Source organism: Mya arenaria, chromosome 17 (assembly GCF_026914265.1).
Source record: "Mya arenaria isolate MELC-2E11 chromosome 17, ASM2691426v1".
Classification (NCBI taxonomy): domain Eukaryota; kingdom Metazoa; phylum Mollusca; class Bivalvia; order Myida; family Myidae; genus Mya; species Mya arenaria.
Window position 1 is genome coordinate 6,301,412 of NC_069138.1, and position 14,472 is coordinate 6,315,883.

General features: G+C 31.0%; 1 long non-coding RNA gene across 1 annotated transcript; it reads left to right on the top strand.

The window, feature by feature from the left end:
* The first annotated feature begins 3,185 nt into the window (after positions 1–3,185).
* Positions 3,186–12,105, top strand: LOC128223063 (uncharacterized). Its single transcript, XR_008259281.1, has 3 exons — positions 3,186–3,262; positions 10,942–11,048; positions 11,948–12,105. It is a non-coding gene; the product is annotated as an uncharacterized LOC128223063 (long non-coding RNA).
* Positions 12,106–14,472: the final 2,367 nt, after the last annotated feature.

The window sequence follows — 14,472 nt, forward strand, 5'->3', positions numbered from 1 at the left end:
ATATTTTATATGACATGAAAATTTTTTATTAAAAAAACAACAATAAAAAAATAAATATTACGGTTTATATTAACTTGTCATTGTTGAACTTTAATTTACTTTGATACGTTTAAAATGAATCACAGTTATAAAGTCAACTTTACTGCCATACACACCATGTAATATAGACATATGACCACATGTGGTTGGTTAATGTATGGTTTGAATCATGAAATTAAATTATTGCATCATTAGTGTTACATTTGATTTAAAATTAAAACTTGTCACGTGAGACAATAATATTATTTGTAAGGTAACAAATTAATACAATTATTAAAGAAAATAAGTGAAAAAAAAACAAGACACGCATACAGTGAAAATTAATTCAGTAACATCCCTTAACATGTATGCATTATGCAAGTGCCTCCAATGATGAAGTTCCAAAGAGGAAGTTATGTTTATTCAAAATAAAATACGCACTAGTACTCGTAATTTACAAGTTGGTTATAACAAGAAGGAAACCTGTATCAAATATCTGTTAATTTATACGAGTTAATACAGTATTGCGGGAAACCTTATAACTATACTGAACTGACAAACACATCAGAGAGATAAAATCAGATTGATTCGGTTAGAATTTCATTACACAAAGGCGTATTAAATTACAGTCCCAAGGCTCGATACTTTAAAGACAGGACGTACGTTTAACATCTATTAACCTGATTTCGCCTTGTTATTGAAACCGGATATGTGTTACCTTTCAATGAGTTATACATTTCAAGTAAATGAGACACTTATCCAGACATTGTTTAAATAAAGCAATCTTAGGACTTTTTATGATTGATTATTGTTTATAATTGATGAAAATGACTGTGCGAAACAACATCAATGTGTTTCCACTGATAATTTAGCCTAATTTATTGAGCTTTTGGGAATGTCATGTTAATGTATTTTCAATTTCTTCTGTATGGCCCTGTTTTAACAGTATCCACAACCACAACAATGCACAAAGTTGCTGCAAAGATCCACTGCGCGAGTAGCCATCGTATACTTCCCTTAAATGTTACTGACGTATTGATGTTATACAACTAATGCATTCTCATACAATGTAGCTAATCCGATACATTGGTATTGTAGAACATTTATCAATCAGATCGAAACAGTCTATATTTAATTGTTTTAAAACAAATGAATTACTTGGTGGCAAATATACAATAAAACTAATACAGTTTAACCCACAGCAAACCAGTTTGTTTTTCAGTAGTTTTTAGCTTATTTCTTATTTTAGCTGAGGCTTTTAAATTAAGTACGAAAAAATGTTCATGCTGAAAATTCGTAATGTAACAGCATCCGGTATAAGTTTGCAAATCCGGTTTACTTGCAAACTTAGTTTTTTTATTATCTTAGATATCAACTTCAAAAGCGACACATAGAAAGTTTGTCCATTAAATAAGAAATATTTTAAGTAAAATTTTAAAAAAAGTTTTAAGAAATATGAAAATTTTAATTCCAAAATTGATTTCTCCCGTTGGCCACCAATTGGATTTTAGGTCCCCCGCGGGGTTTTGGCAAACTCCAATTGGAGAATTTTCCATATGAGCCGAAACGGGGGAAAAAATCAGCAATTTGAAAAAAATCATATATTACAATTTGGAACAGAAAATTGCATTTCTATGTATGTCTGTAGTACTAGATTCATAAACATAATTGGAATCTAATAAATAATCAAAAATTATGATTTTGTAAAAACGGCTCTCCAATTGGGGAAAATTCCAATTGGAGAATTCCACAGTCAATTTCTATTGATAAAAGCCACCAATTGGAGATCACAGAAGTTGGTGATCACAGAAGTTGGAGGAATCACCAGTTGGAGACTTCCACTGTATAACATCTGCTGGGGAGAAATAAATTTGGGATATATACATGTCATCATATTATTGCTAATTAATTTAATATTGTAGATTATTTAAGAAAATAACATTGCAAGATGTTACCTGATTTCGAGTATTACATCGGTGTTTTCACTTGTGACGTTGTGTGCAATCTAAAACAGTGATCTCATATACAACTGCGTCATATTTGCGAATTATTTATCCTTTTCTGAAGCCTTGTGGTCCTAGATGCTCGAAAATATTAAATACTTTTAAAAAGAATAACTTACTAATTTTCATTTCCTGGTGGGCTCAATTTGTGTCTTTCAATTAATCGAATAGGTTAGAGAACACCATCTTATATTGTCAGTAGGTACATTAAACTATGTTGACTTAGTGACAAACTTAATTTGATCACTCCAATTTAAAGAAAAAACCTTTCGATGTGTATATTTTATCCTATGCAAAAGTGGCTTCTTTTTATTATTTCGTTTCCATCACTCACGGTATGTTATTTTTCTTGCCATATCAAATGGGTACATATATGTATGATAGCACTATCACGAACATATTATTGGTTAAATTATTTGTTATGTCAGTGATATTATTTATAAATGTTCTCTAATACTGTGTATTGACTAAATACTTTGTAAAAAATAAGCTCAACAATCATTCTTTGTTTCAGAATTCATCCATTTCAAATGATTCTTTGAAAAGGAGCCATTTTCTCGGTTCACTTATTGTCAGGTTTTAGGAGCTGTAGCTAAAAGCAGTGACGAAATTCGTTTACACTCTTAAATTGTGCTCAGTTACATTGAACACCTGCCGTAACTGAATGATAGCTTTACATTGATAAATAAGAAGTAAATATATCCAAATACTATTGCAAGGGGTATTTTTTGCAAAAGTGTATAGCCCTTCACGCAATTCATGTAGTTTAAAAACTCATGTCTTGAATGTCATTATCTTTGATCAAGTATACGTTCTAAGCATTAGGAATGATATTGTTCATATTGTTTCATCCTGCTACCTGTTTGCATGTTTTTGTTCGTTTATCAAATATACGCATGTACTTTTCTTATCATGTCCACGTGTTTGTTAATGGAGGATAAAGATACTATAATAATGTTTCAAAGATGAATGCTAGATCGTTAAACACGTTGATTAAATATTAACATATTTTTAAATCACATTTATGAGAGTTAGGCGAAGATTTTGTGATGGAATTTATATTTGCTACTGTACAATAGGGGAGGTTACTGCGTAGGAGACGAACATTTTCTTAAACCGGTTTAGCATCAAATCAAGTAGGACCTACTCCGGTGACCTCAGACAAACATTCGTGTAAAAAATGGATTGAAATGGACAATCATAAAATTTTGGGCTATGGACTTATTGAAGACAACTGTATGGTAAGTCTAAATGCCGTTTGTTTTCATGATGGTTTAAATGATAAGAATTGTTTGTTATTTTTTATCACGCACAGGTATGCCCCCCCCCACATAGTGGCATTACTCCGCAAAGCTTTGTCTACTTTTTCCCCTCAAAATTTCCCCGGGAATGGGCGTAACCTAGGTTCCCTTTGGTGCGAGGACATTTTACCATCAGTTCATCCCTGCAAGGAAGGAATTTAAGCGGGCGTTAGTCCACCTAAATGACCTTCAACGAGTCTTTTGAAGATTTTTAAACTATGGCAGACACGAGACAGGGATACATAATGTAGTTAGTGTCCCAGGTTTACTTTAATAACAAATGTCAAAATAATAAAAAAAGTATCCCTGATCGCTAATTATTGTAGCTTTTTAAAGCCGGGGTTGGCTGGAACGAAAATCCCCAATATTCCCCGAACCTGGGGAGGCCATGGTTACAAATGACTGGTGCAATAGTTAGCAATAGACTTGGCGTCAATTGAATTTAGTTTGAAGGATAAACAATAACACTTTTTTACCTTTTTTTTCAAAAAATTGATTGCAGACATAGTAACAGTGATTCGTCACAATCGTGAGCTTATGCAGACATAGAAACAATGATTTGTCACAATCATGAGCTTATTTGTTTGTCATAATGTACCAAATTATTTGGGAATATTGTTAGCACATTTTTAATCAGGGCTTCTAAAACTTTGGAACCTCAATCGGTCCGGACCCGGCGACGACCCCCCCCCCCCCCACAAAAAAATAATCCCCCCCCACCTTTAAAACTTTTAATAATACCATTTTACCTCAGGACAATTTTTCAATAAGAACTCAGTCAAGTATGAAATATTTCCATTTTGGAAGAATGCTGTAGATCTTTTACATTTGAAGATTTGGAAATTATTATTGGTTATTCTTTAAAAAGTGTCAAAATTTGAGTAGATCTATGGTAATGCAATTAGTAGCTCAAAATTTTAATCCTTCAATTGTTATTTTAAAAACTGTTTTACTTAATGATAAAGGAAATTTATTCATTTCATTAAACAGATGTGCACAGGAAGGTACGCAATTCTAATTTTGTTAATTTTATCAAAATTGAAAACTTATGGCTAAGTATCTGTAGATGTTGATATATATTATATATACAAATGACTGTTTTTATTGCTTATTAGTGTTGGGAATCAGACTGAAATATTACTATAGATAATCGGTTTATGAAAACAATCAATGATCGATTATTAATCGCTTTAATCATTTTTAACTATCTTTGGTCATCATATATAAGGCATATAGATAAACTACATGAACCAGTTTAAGAAAAAATGTTCCCTTACAATATTATTTGTACATTTATTTGTATAAATTACATTATTTATTCAGAACGCAACTATACTTTAGTGTTTACAAGTTACTATTACAGATCATGAGACCGCAGGCTCTAAATTTTGTGTACGGTATTGAATACATGTGTAAAGTAAACACAAAGAAAAATATCAATTTCGTTTTGATTATCAGTCAGTAACAAGTAAAACAAGCAGTTGAATATTATGTATGTTTTACAAGAACATTTTCTTTCAGAAAACTGAGAAAACTAAATTCTTACATGATATAAGAAGTAAACAAAAACATTTTAAAACCACAAAAGTGTGATGTTAAGAACCAATCCTTTTGCAGTTAAATTACAAAGAAAATTTGTAATAAGGTACTGTAGTGAGCTACTGACATGATAATATGACTAGATAACACAACATAGTACCACATGAACATTTCAACATTAACATGTATTGACCAAAAACAAAATATATTTTCAAGACAATCTTTTAACTGGTAGTCGGTAGTGGTTACGTCTCTTGTTTCTATAATCGATTGTTCAAATTTCACTATCGATTGTCGCCGATGAAGGCCTTTCCGATCAATTGTCGATTATAACTGATCATCGGCACAACACTTATAATTGCTTATACTTCAGTGTTTTGAGATTTCATTAAGTTTCAAGTAATATGTTTCATATACTATATCAATATAATTTCCATGTTCTTTTTTTAATAATGATATAGATAGACTATACTAATTAGTGATGTTCTGATGATCAATTATAATGAACAAATAACTGGTATGTTCCTTAAATCAGTTTTTCTTCTTTCATCTTGTCAATTTTGTTTGGTTGTAATCATTAACAATATGGCTAAAGCAACAACAACATTAATAGTGTGTTGTTTTTTTGGTGAAATTTACTGTCTTACTGCCTTCTTCCCTAGAGAAAACTTGTCCATTTTTCACCATATTTTATGTTTTCCAAAATTGATAAGCGGAGATTTCATAACATTAATAAATAAAAAATCTTGACAAGACTTTCTGTAAATAACAAAATAATATATGCATAAACATCTTTAAAACATGTAGTATATCAAATTAGCACAAGCCCACAACCCTGCACTGGTGAAAATTATGTCATCCGGGCTTGTTCTAATTCTGAATTTAATATAGCAGGGCAAAAATATGCCAAGCAATAGAGTAATAATTCAGGCTTGTTCATCCCGAACTCTAATTTCGATGATATATTTTGCCATTAAAATCTAAATTAGATATTTAAGCCTGATTTTGTATTTTTCCCAATGTCAACTTTTTTTCCCAAATTATATTGTACAGGTGGTAAAAATAATTCCATAAAATACAATAACTAGACATTTTCAATCCTTTACCTAACATAAGTAGAGTAAAGGATGATGAGTTTTTGAACAAGAATAAAATTACAAGTACGGTACCAGGTATTGTCAAAAAAACATTTCTTCTACAACAGCAACTTGAGTGGAACCGATTACCAATAGTCAAACCAGTGTGTATACCACGTGACAAATTACGTCATATATGCTACGTCGGAAGGCAACATTTTGCTTAAAATGAACACTTAAATCAAAGATACCCTTTTTTACACCACCATTTTAAATGAAACAAAGGGCAGTCTATGCCGCTTAAAGAGCCCCGCATTTGTTTTATTACCGACATTTGATAAAGTCATCAGTTTTATCAAACACTTCGACAAACCCGTTTTCAAAATCATGTTTTGACAGTGCTCCGTCAGACGGCCTTATTGTGAAAAGGTTGGTCGAAGTGTTTAAAGAAATTAAACTCGCAATCAAACTCTGGTAAATGGCCGAAAGCAAGGCTCCGTAGGTGGCGTAGACTGCGCTTTGTTTCATTTAAAATGGTGAAGAAATAGTAAAGTTATCTTCGTTTAAAGTCTTTTTTCAAATCAAAATATTGCCTTCTGACGTAGCATTTATGACGCAATTTATCACGTGGTATACACACACTGCAAACAGGGACTGATTCCCAACACTTTAGTTCTTTAAGCATTCTGTGCAACTCTCCAAACTTGCCCCAGGGTCTGAAGTAAAAAAAATGACCTAATAAATATTCTGCTTTGTGGCATGTTATGAAATGCTTTATCAACACATATCCACAGAATATTATATATCTTAAAATGTCTGACCTCATCAAATGCATAAGAATCAGTTACTACAATTCAAAAAAAGATTTTGGTTTTAATTTTCTGTCACATAGCTTAGACTTTAAAATTCTAATTAGCTCTTAAAACATGATTTAACATAAGACATATATGCACTTGCCACTAGACCATTACAAGTTAAAAGGCCATAAATCACTGATTGTGTAAATCACTGATGGTGCAATCAATTGGAAACAAATGGAAATATTACTAGATTTTGATTGGATGCCTCCATTCAGAGTTTATTATACTGGTCAGGATTTTGATCCAATCAGATTGTTTGTTATACCTAATCTGATGACAAAACAATTTTTAGGCGGAGCTAAATTAGTCCCACCCAATCAAGAAAGGAACATTACTTTGAATTTGTGTCATTAAGAAACAAAACTATCTTCCATATTTCTGTATATTTTCTAAGCATTCTCATTCATTTAGAATGTCAAGTCTCATCTTTGATCCCATTTCTAAATGTAAATAAAATTCCGTATTGCTGTTAGCATTTCTTATTACATCATCATATCATTTTATGTTTAAATAATTGCTTTGCTTATTTATTAGACTAGTTAATAGTGAAACAGACAGTGTTTCTGTAATGCATATGGAATTCTTTATAATTGGAGATTTTGGAAATGGAAATTTAAGGGGTTTGCTTTAAGAATGAAGGCAACGAAAAATAATAGATTTTACATAAAAAAGTTGTTAAAATTCAAATCTAAATCATACTCTTTACCTGAAAAAGATTTTTTTTTTAATTTTTTTTTTATTCTTGAAGTAGAGATATATATGTCATATTTTCCATTTTAGAATTTTTAAAGAAAGTTGAAGAAAAAGAAATTTTAGAAAGAAAATTTTCAGTCATATGATTAAGTGAATGTATCAGTTAGCCAGAGACCTAATGTTCTGCTTTGCTTTGCAAATGCTTTGTCTTTTTAATTGTAGTGCAGTGAAAGTTGTGTTTCTTTTATGAATATATATGGTACTCTTTATAATAGCAGATTTTACTTAATCATACCCTTATTGAACAATTTGTTATAATATAAGGGAATGGTTTCTGGAGGAAAAATAATTAAAGTAATATATTTTATAGTATCAAAAAGGCTATTGATTGAAAGTATTAAATTAAATCTTTATCAAACTCTTCACTTTGATAATAATTTAAAAATGGAATGATTATAAAAATATCGAGCTATATGTAATAATTTAAAAAATTTGAAGAGCTTGAGAACCAGAAACTTACAACTTTTAATATTTAGTGTAGCATCTTTTCTGTACTAGGTAGTGTCAAGGTTTTTCCTGCAGTCCTACTGTGGGGACATTTAAAAGTGTCTGACAAGTTTATGATATACACAGAATGGTGTCACGGTTTCCCACAAGGATCATAAAAACAATGAAAATGCCTTTTTCAAAGAACGAAGTCATTCAATACATAGGAAAAGCAATAAATAAGCCATTTCATAGTAACTTAAATTTAGACTTAGAAAAAGAAAACTTACAAGTATGGTGGTGCCTAGAATTATGCTATTTAAGTGACTTATTAGTATGTGGAAAATGCAGCTATTATAATTTCAACAACTTTAAGGTTTACATGACAGTATGTTAATTATAAATTATTATTCACAAGTAGTTTTAAGGTCAATATGTTTTAAATTTTATTGGGACTTTCCTTATAAAAAGGTGGCGGTGGGGGACAATATTGTGCGAGTGTTCTTCAGGGTTGGAGCTGTGGAGGATGGTATATTAACGTTGACACACTTTAATAATTGTTGACACTCACATAGGATTATCAAATATATATTTTGATATTTAAAATATCCAATCAAGTCCCATTTCTTGAAATACATATATGATATGTAAACGTGAATTAATCGCCAAATTATAATAAATTAAAGCTGCACTCTCACAGATTTACCAATATTACAACTTTTTTTATTTTTGTCTTGGAAAAAGCAAATTTTTGGTAAATATCTGCAAACCAATGATTGAAGATTGCTGACAAAAGCTAACATCAAAGATTGGCATATTTCGTTCGAAAATTAATGATTAATGGCTTAAGCCTTACTAACGATTTAAGAAAACTGCATAAAACATTAATATATATATGTGTGGCATGTTAGTATTAAAAGTTTAGCAATTAAAAAAGAACACAAGTCATGCATTCAGTGACATAAAACAATAAAATTGTATTGTTCAGAATTTAAGATATAAAGAAGAATATAGTAAAATTAATGTACATTTTTATTTATTTTTAATTCAATATACATAAATCACGGACATATAAACCATAGTTTATAGGTCCATGACATAATATATCATTGAAGGCTACTGACCCTGATCAAATTTTGATAAGAAATTTTTCAGTAGCAACTCTCTGACTGTTATCTTTGCCTTCATCTAAAAGCACCAAGTATTGTCATGGTAACTGTCTTTACTGTGTATAATTAAGATCTTAGTTGGTCATTTTCGTACAGATATTTATTAAATACAGTCAACTAAAGGGTGGTTATTGCCTGCTAATAGTTTAAATGATCTTATTGACAAAATAAATTGGAATGTTTGAAAAAAGCATATCATTAAAATTTGCTGTTGGAATATATTTTGTGGAATAAATAATAGAATTATATAGAGATATATAAAGCTAACTTAAATAAATTTTGTTTTTAACTAAATTACATAAAAAAATGAATTGAACTGTTGTTTTTTCACACAAAAAATATTTGTTCATTCCTGGATCTTTTGATGAAACAAATATGTTTTAGATCACCTGCATCATTGTCATAAAAAACATTAGCCTATTCAGATCTCTAAAACTCAAAACATGTTCAAGAAGTGAAAGCCCAAAATTGGCAAATACTGTTATATATCAGTGTGTGCATGTATACCACATTAATATGTGCAGTCACAAATGCTGCAACAGTAGGCAATATTCCTTTGAATGACTTAAAAGTTAAAACAGAAGACAACTTTTATTTTTCTTCACCATTTTGAATTAACTAAAGGACAGACTATACAGCTGCAAAGAGCCCTGTATTTGTTTTCTTACCGGTGTTGATAAGGTGATTACTTTTCTCAAACACTTTAAAGCTGCACTCTCACAGATTTACCATTTTGACAAATCTTTTATTTTTTGTCTTTGAATGAGCCAATTTTTGCCAAAATATCTGCAAAGAAGTAATATAAGACTGCTGACATAAGATCTAAATAAACTAATTTTAATGCACAAGTATCCATTTTTTAAATTAAAATCTGTGATCTGATTTTTTGTCAGCACTCTTAAATCACTGGTTTCCATTCATTTTTGCATAAATTGGCTCATTCCAAGATAAAAAAATAAACTTTTCAAAACGATTAATCTGTGAGAGTGCAGCTTTAATAGACCTGTAAAGACTTGTCAAAGTGTGCCAAGAAACTAAACTCTCAATCAAACTTTGATAAAAGATCAAATGCGGGGCTCTGTGTGTGCGGCATAGACTGTGCTAATTTTTATTTAATATGATGAAGAGCTAGTTAAGTTATCTTCATATGAAGCAAAACAAATGTTTCAATACCCTCTATGAATTTTCTTCACCGGATATTGATTCATAAAAAAACTTGCTGTAGTGTGCGGAGCTACTTTTCGCTATATGTCTAAATGGAAAAATCTTCTCCTCAGATCCTGCTGGCCTGTTTTCAAAATAATGTCACAGAAATGTTCCTAAGGTTACCATCTGTCAAATTCCTTTACCATATGTTGATCCATAAAAAAATATGGTTTCAGAAGGGGGGATTAGTGGGTGTGGTAGTGGATCTTCATCAAAAGTGTTCAAATGTCCCTAAAGTGAAAGCCCTGAGTTATTTACACCCCATAAAGTAGTAGTCTTACACATTTATTTGTTCATGTTCTGTCAACAACTATGCCGTGTTATTTCAATTTTTATATAAATTATATTGTATTATGAAATATCATTGATAATATAATTATGTAGTATTTGAAAAAAAAAACAACTGCATACTGTTGTAAATAAAATATGTATATTTTACCAATATATTATCGATGTTGGCCTGTATTTGTATTTTTCCGAAAGTCAATTTTGTTCCCCAATGTGCAAGGCACAAGCGGTGAAAATAATTCCAATAAAAGTCACTAATTATTATTATTGTTATTATTATTAATAAACTATTACTGTTTCAGGAGATAAACAGAAACACAGAGGTACTATACATTCTGATGGAAAAGACAACAAAAGCATCTCCCATCATTTTGGCGTGGCTCAGATCAAGAGGAGAAATTTAAAAAAGGTAATACATGAGCAACTAAGAACATGCAAGTTGCACTGGTTAGAGTGTAAGACCCATCTCGCTTCATGAGAATTGATAATCATCAATGTATTAAATCAAGAAATTGAAATGTAAGTGTCTTGTCTTTTGCAGTGTTTTTGAAATAGAATTTATAAAAAAAAAACTAAATTATTTTTTAATATGATTGTGAATGTGAGATGTTTTCTTCTGATCATTCTCTCTCAAAACCAGAATTATAGCAAACATATTTTAGGTTGTAGATTTTTTTTGTTTTACTTGTAAATATAGTTCTGAGGTTATATTTTAGGCAAAGCCTTTTTATTCTGCTCAATACAAACTTATTTTGTAAGAATTATGGCCCTTTGTAATTTTTAAACAAATACATTTTTTATGATTTTGTAAGCCCATTATAAAGGGACATTTGATATTTTCACCAGCTGCATTATAAAGTCAGACCAAAAGTGTCCAGTAAGTGTTCAAACAATAACTAATTTAGAATCCTTTCTCAAATCTGGTGAGCAATATATATAGGGCCATCTCTTTGTTTGTATGACAAAAAAAACAATAATCAATATTTGAGTTAAATTGACAAATATTGTTGTAAAATGTTTTGTGAAGACATACAATTGGATTACTTTTGGGTTAATAGGATTAAGGTTTCTGCACATAAAAATATTTAGAATAATATTTGGGTCAGTCGGTTCATGTTCAATATTACTGATAGTATAAGTGGAAGCAGTGACTTAAAATAAATTACCAAACAGTTTATGCTCAATTGCTTTGAGTTAATATACAAGATATGACACTTGGAATACTAGATCTTGGTGGCATAAATAAAATACCTTGTTTTGTCACATTAACTTGTAATCAAGCACTAACTTCCTCTAAATTTTCTTCAGGTGATGGTTGGGCACACACAAGAAGACATAGATCACAGGCGTCTAGGCATATGAGTAGACAGGAGTTTCACACTCTGCCAGACTTACTTCCTCAGACGAGCAGATTTAGGCTTCTCAAGATCACGCACTGCACACTAAGACATATTCTTTGACTACAACAAGGCCTTAGGGGATGAAAGTACAGAGAGGTCCAATTGAAATCAATTCTGTGCTGCATCATTTCTTTATTCTGGAGGTTGATGGACATGATTTATGGCATCAAGTGTGCAGTTTGTCAACTAACTATCAACACAGCAGTCTTGTTCACCAGTGCGCAACTTGAGCTTTTAGCTTTATTGCTTGAAGCCACTGCATAAGAGGAGGGAAGGTGCAGGCTCATCAAAAAGTCTCAAAGTTGAAACTAGGACAAGAAGTTTGTCAAGAGTGTGAATATTTGCTTTGAAAACAATTGTTACAATGATTTGGTTTCCTTTGAAACTTGATACATACTATGTGTATGTTGAATGAATTGAGATGCTTAAATAAAGAACCGCTATTCAAATATCAGGAAACTGCATTTTTCATACTAAAGGGTAAATGATGTCGCCATTTCCTGTATGTATTAAAATAAGATATGTTTCCACAATTAATATTTTTAGAAACTATTTCTCAACGTAATGAAATAAATTTAATTTGTACGTTATATGAGCTTAATATGTGTTTTCTGTTTCCTTAAAATTGATGAAAAATTGTCAGAAGGTAATGAGACCAGTATCCATTACTGCAATCATACAATAAAAAATACAGGGACAAGCCCACTGCTCATATAATATAATTAAACCTTGTTTAGGGGCATGAGGCAAACAGAGTTACTTTCAAATGTTAAAGATGCACTCTCACACTTTGGATGTTTTGACAACTTTTTTTCATTTTTAGCTCTACTGGCCAAAGGCCAGAAGAGCTTATGCGATTGTAATGTGTACGTAGTATGTGCGTCTGTAAACAATCCTCGTTAACATGATACAGCCTTCAGTTTTGATTGTAACTTGATGAAACCTGTACAGTATCTACATATCCATTAGAGCTCGGTTCCTTTCGAAAACCAGCCAGATCCGCCCATGAATGCCAAGATTATGGGCCTTGATAATAAAAAAAATAGTGTGTCAGTAAACAATTGCTTGGTAACACGATACAGTCATCAGTTTTGATTGTATCTTAATGAAACCTGTCCAGTATATCCATTAGAGCTCAGTTCCTTTCAAAAACCTGATCTGCCCATGTTTCCTGGATTATTGGCCTTGAACTTATTAGATGATGGGCCTTGATAGTATAAAGAAATGCTATTTTGTAATAAATAATTGCGAATATGATACAGTCTTTAGTTTTGAGTATTCAGATACCCATAAGGTGTTGATTCTTTTTGAAAACAGTGATGTTGACCACACATCAACCCAGCCAGTAGAGCATAGGCCCATTTGGGCCTCTTGTTTGTTTTGGATTGGTACCATCCAATCTTTGCGAAAAATGCATGGAAACCAGTAATATAAGACTACTGACAAAAAATGCAATCGCAGACTTTTCTATTTAAGTTAAAACATTGATGTTTTATGCACTTTTCTTAAACCGTTAGTAACATTAATCTTCGAAGGAAATATGAAATCTGGGGTTTGATGTTTTGTCAGCAATCTTTTACCATTGGTTTGCTGATATTTACGCAAAAATTTGCTCATTCCAAGACAAAACAAAATATGTTAAAACGGTTTATCTGTGAGAATGCAGCTCTAAATGTTTTGGCAAACATGTTTTTGATTTGGCAGTACAATCAATCTTGAAAATTGCTTGATTTTACTGCTGTATTATAAATTACAGGGGTAATGGGGGATTTTTTTAGTGTTTTTATTGCTTTTTTTGTGATTCATACAGTCATACTTCATTCCTCAGGGCACAACTTACAAATAGACAGAACAGGAAAATAGTCATTTTAAAAGGTCAAGGACAATGTAAGTTGAACAATCATATTGTTCATGGCTTGTATTTTTGGTATATTTTGTTGCATATATGCTATAAAAAAGTTGAAAGTTAAAACTAACTTCATAGTTGAAATGATTGCTTTGAATGGTATTGTCAGTTGAGAAACAGCACTATTAAGAAATATGTTAATGGAACTTTATTATTTTAATAAATTTTAGATATTTGTATGAAAATTAATATCTTATTTTGTACATGAGACCTTTTAAACAGTTATTTATAATATAACAATGTGTAAATGAAGCTTTAGATGAAAAGGTAAAGCTGCACTTTCACAGATTGTCATTTTAGACACTTTAAAAAATTTGTCTCAAAAGCTGATTTGGTTATCATTCCTCTAATTCAGTCATATTAGATAATTCACAATAGAACCAATCAAAAATGTTTGGTAAGACTGCCGAAAAGTTCATTTACATTAAATTGGTCGTAGTGCTACTATACCCATAAAACATCATTTTAGCCATAAATATGACAAAATGCAATCTGATCTTATTTCAGTAGTCCTATATCACTTAAAA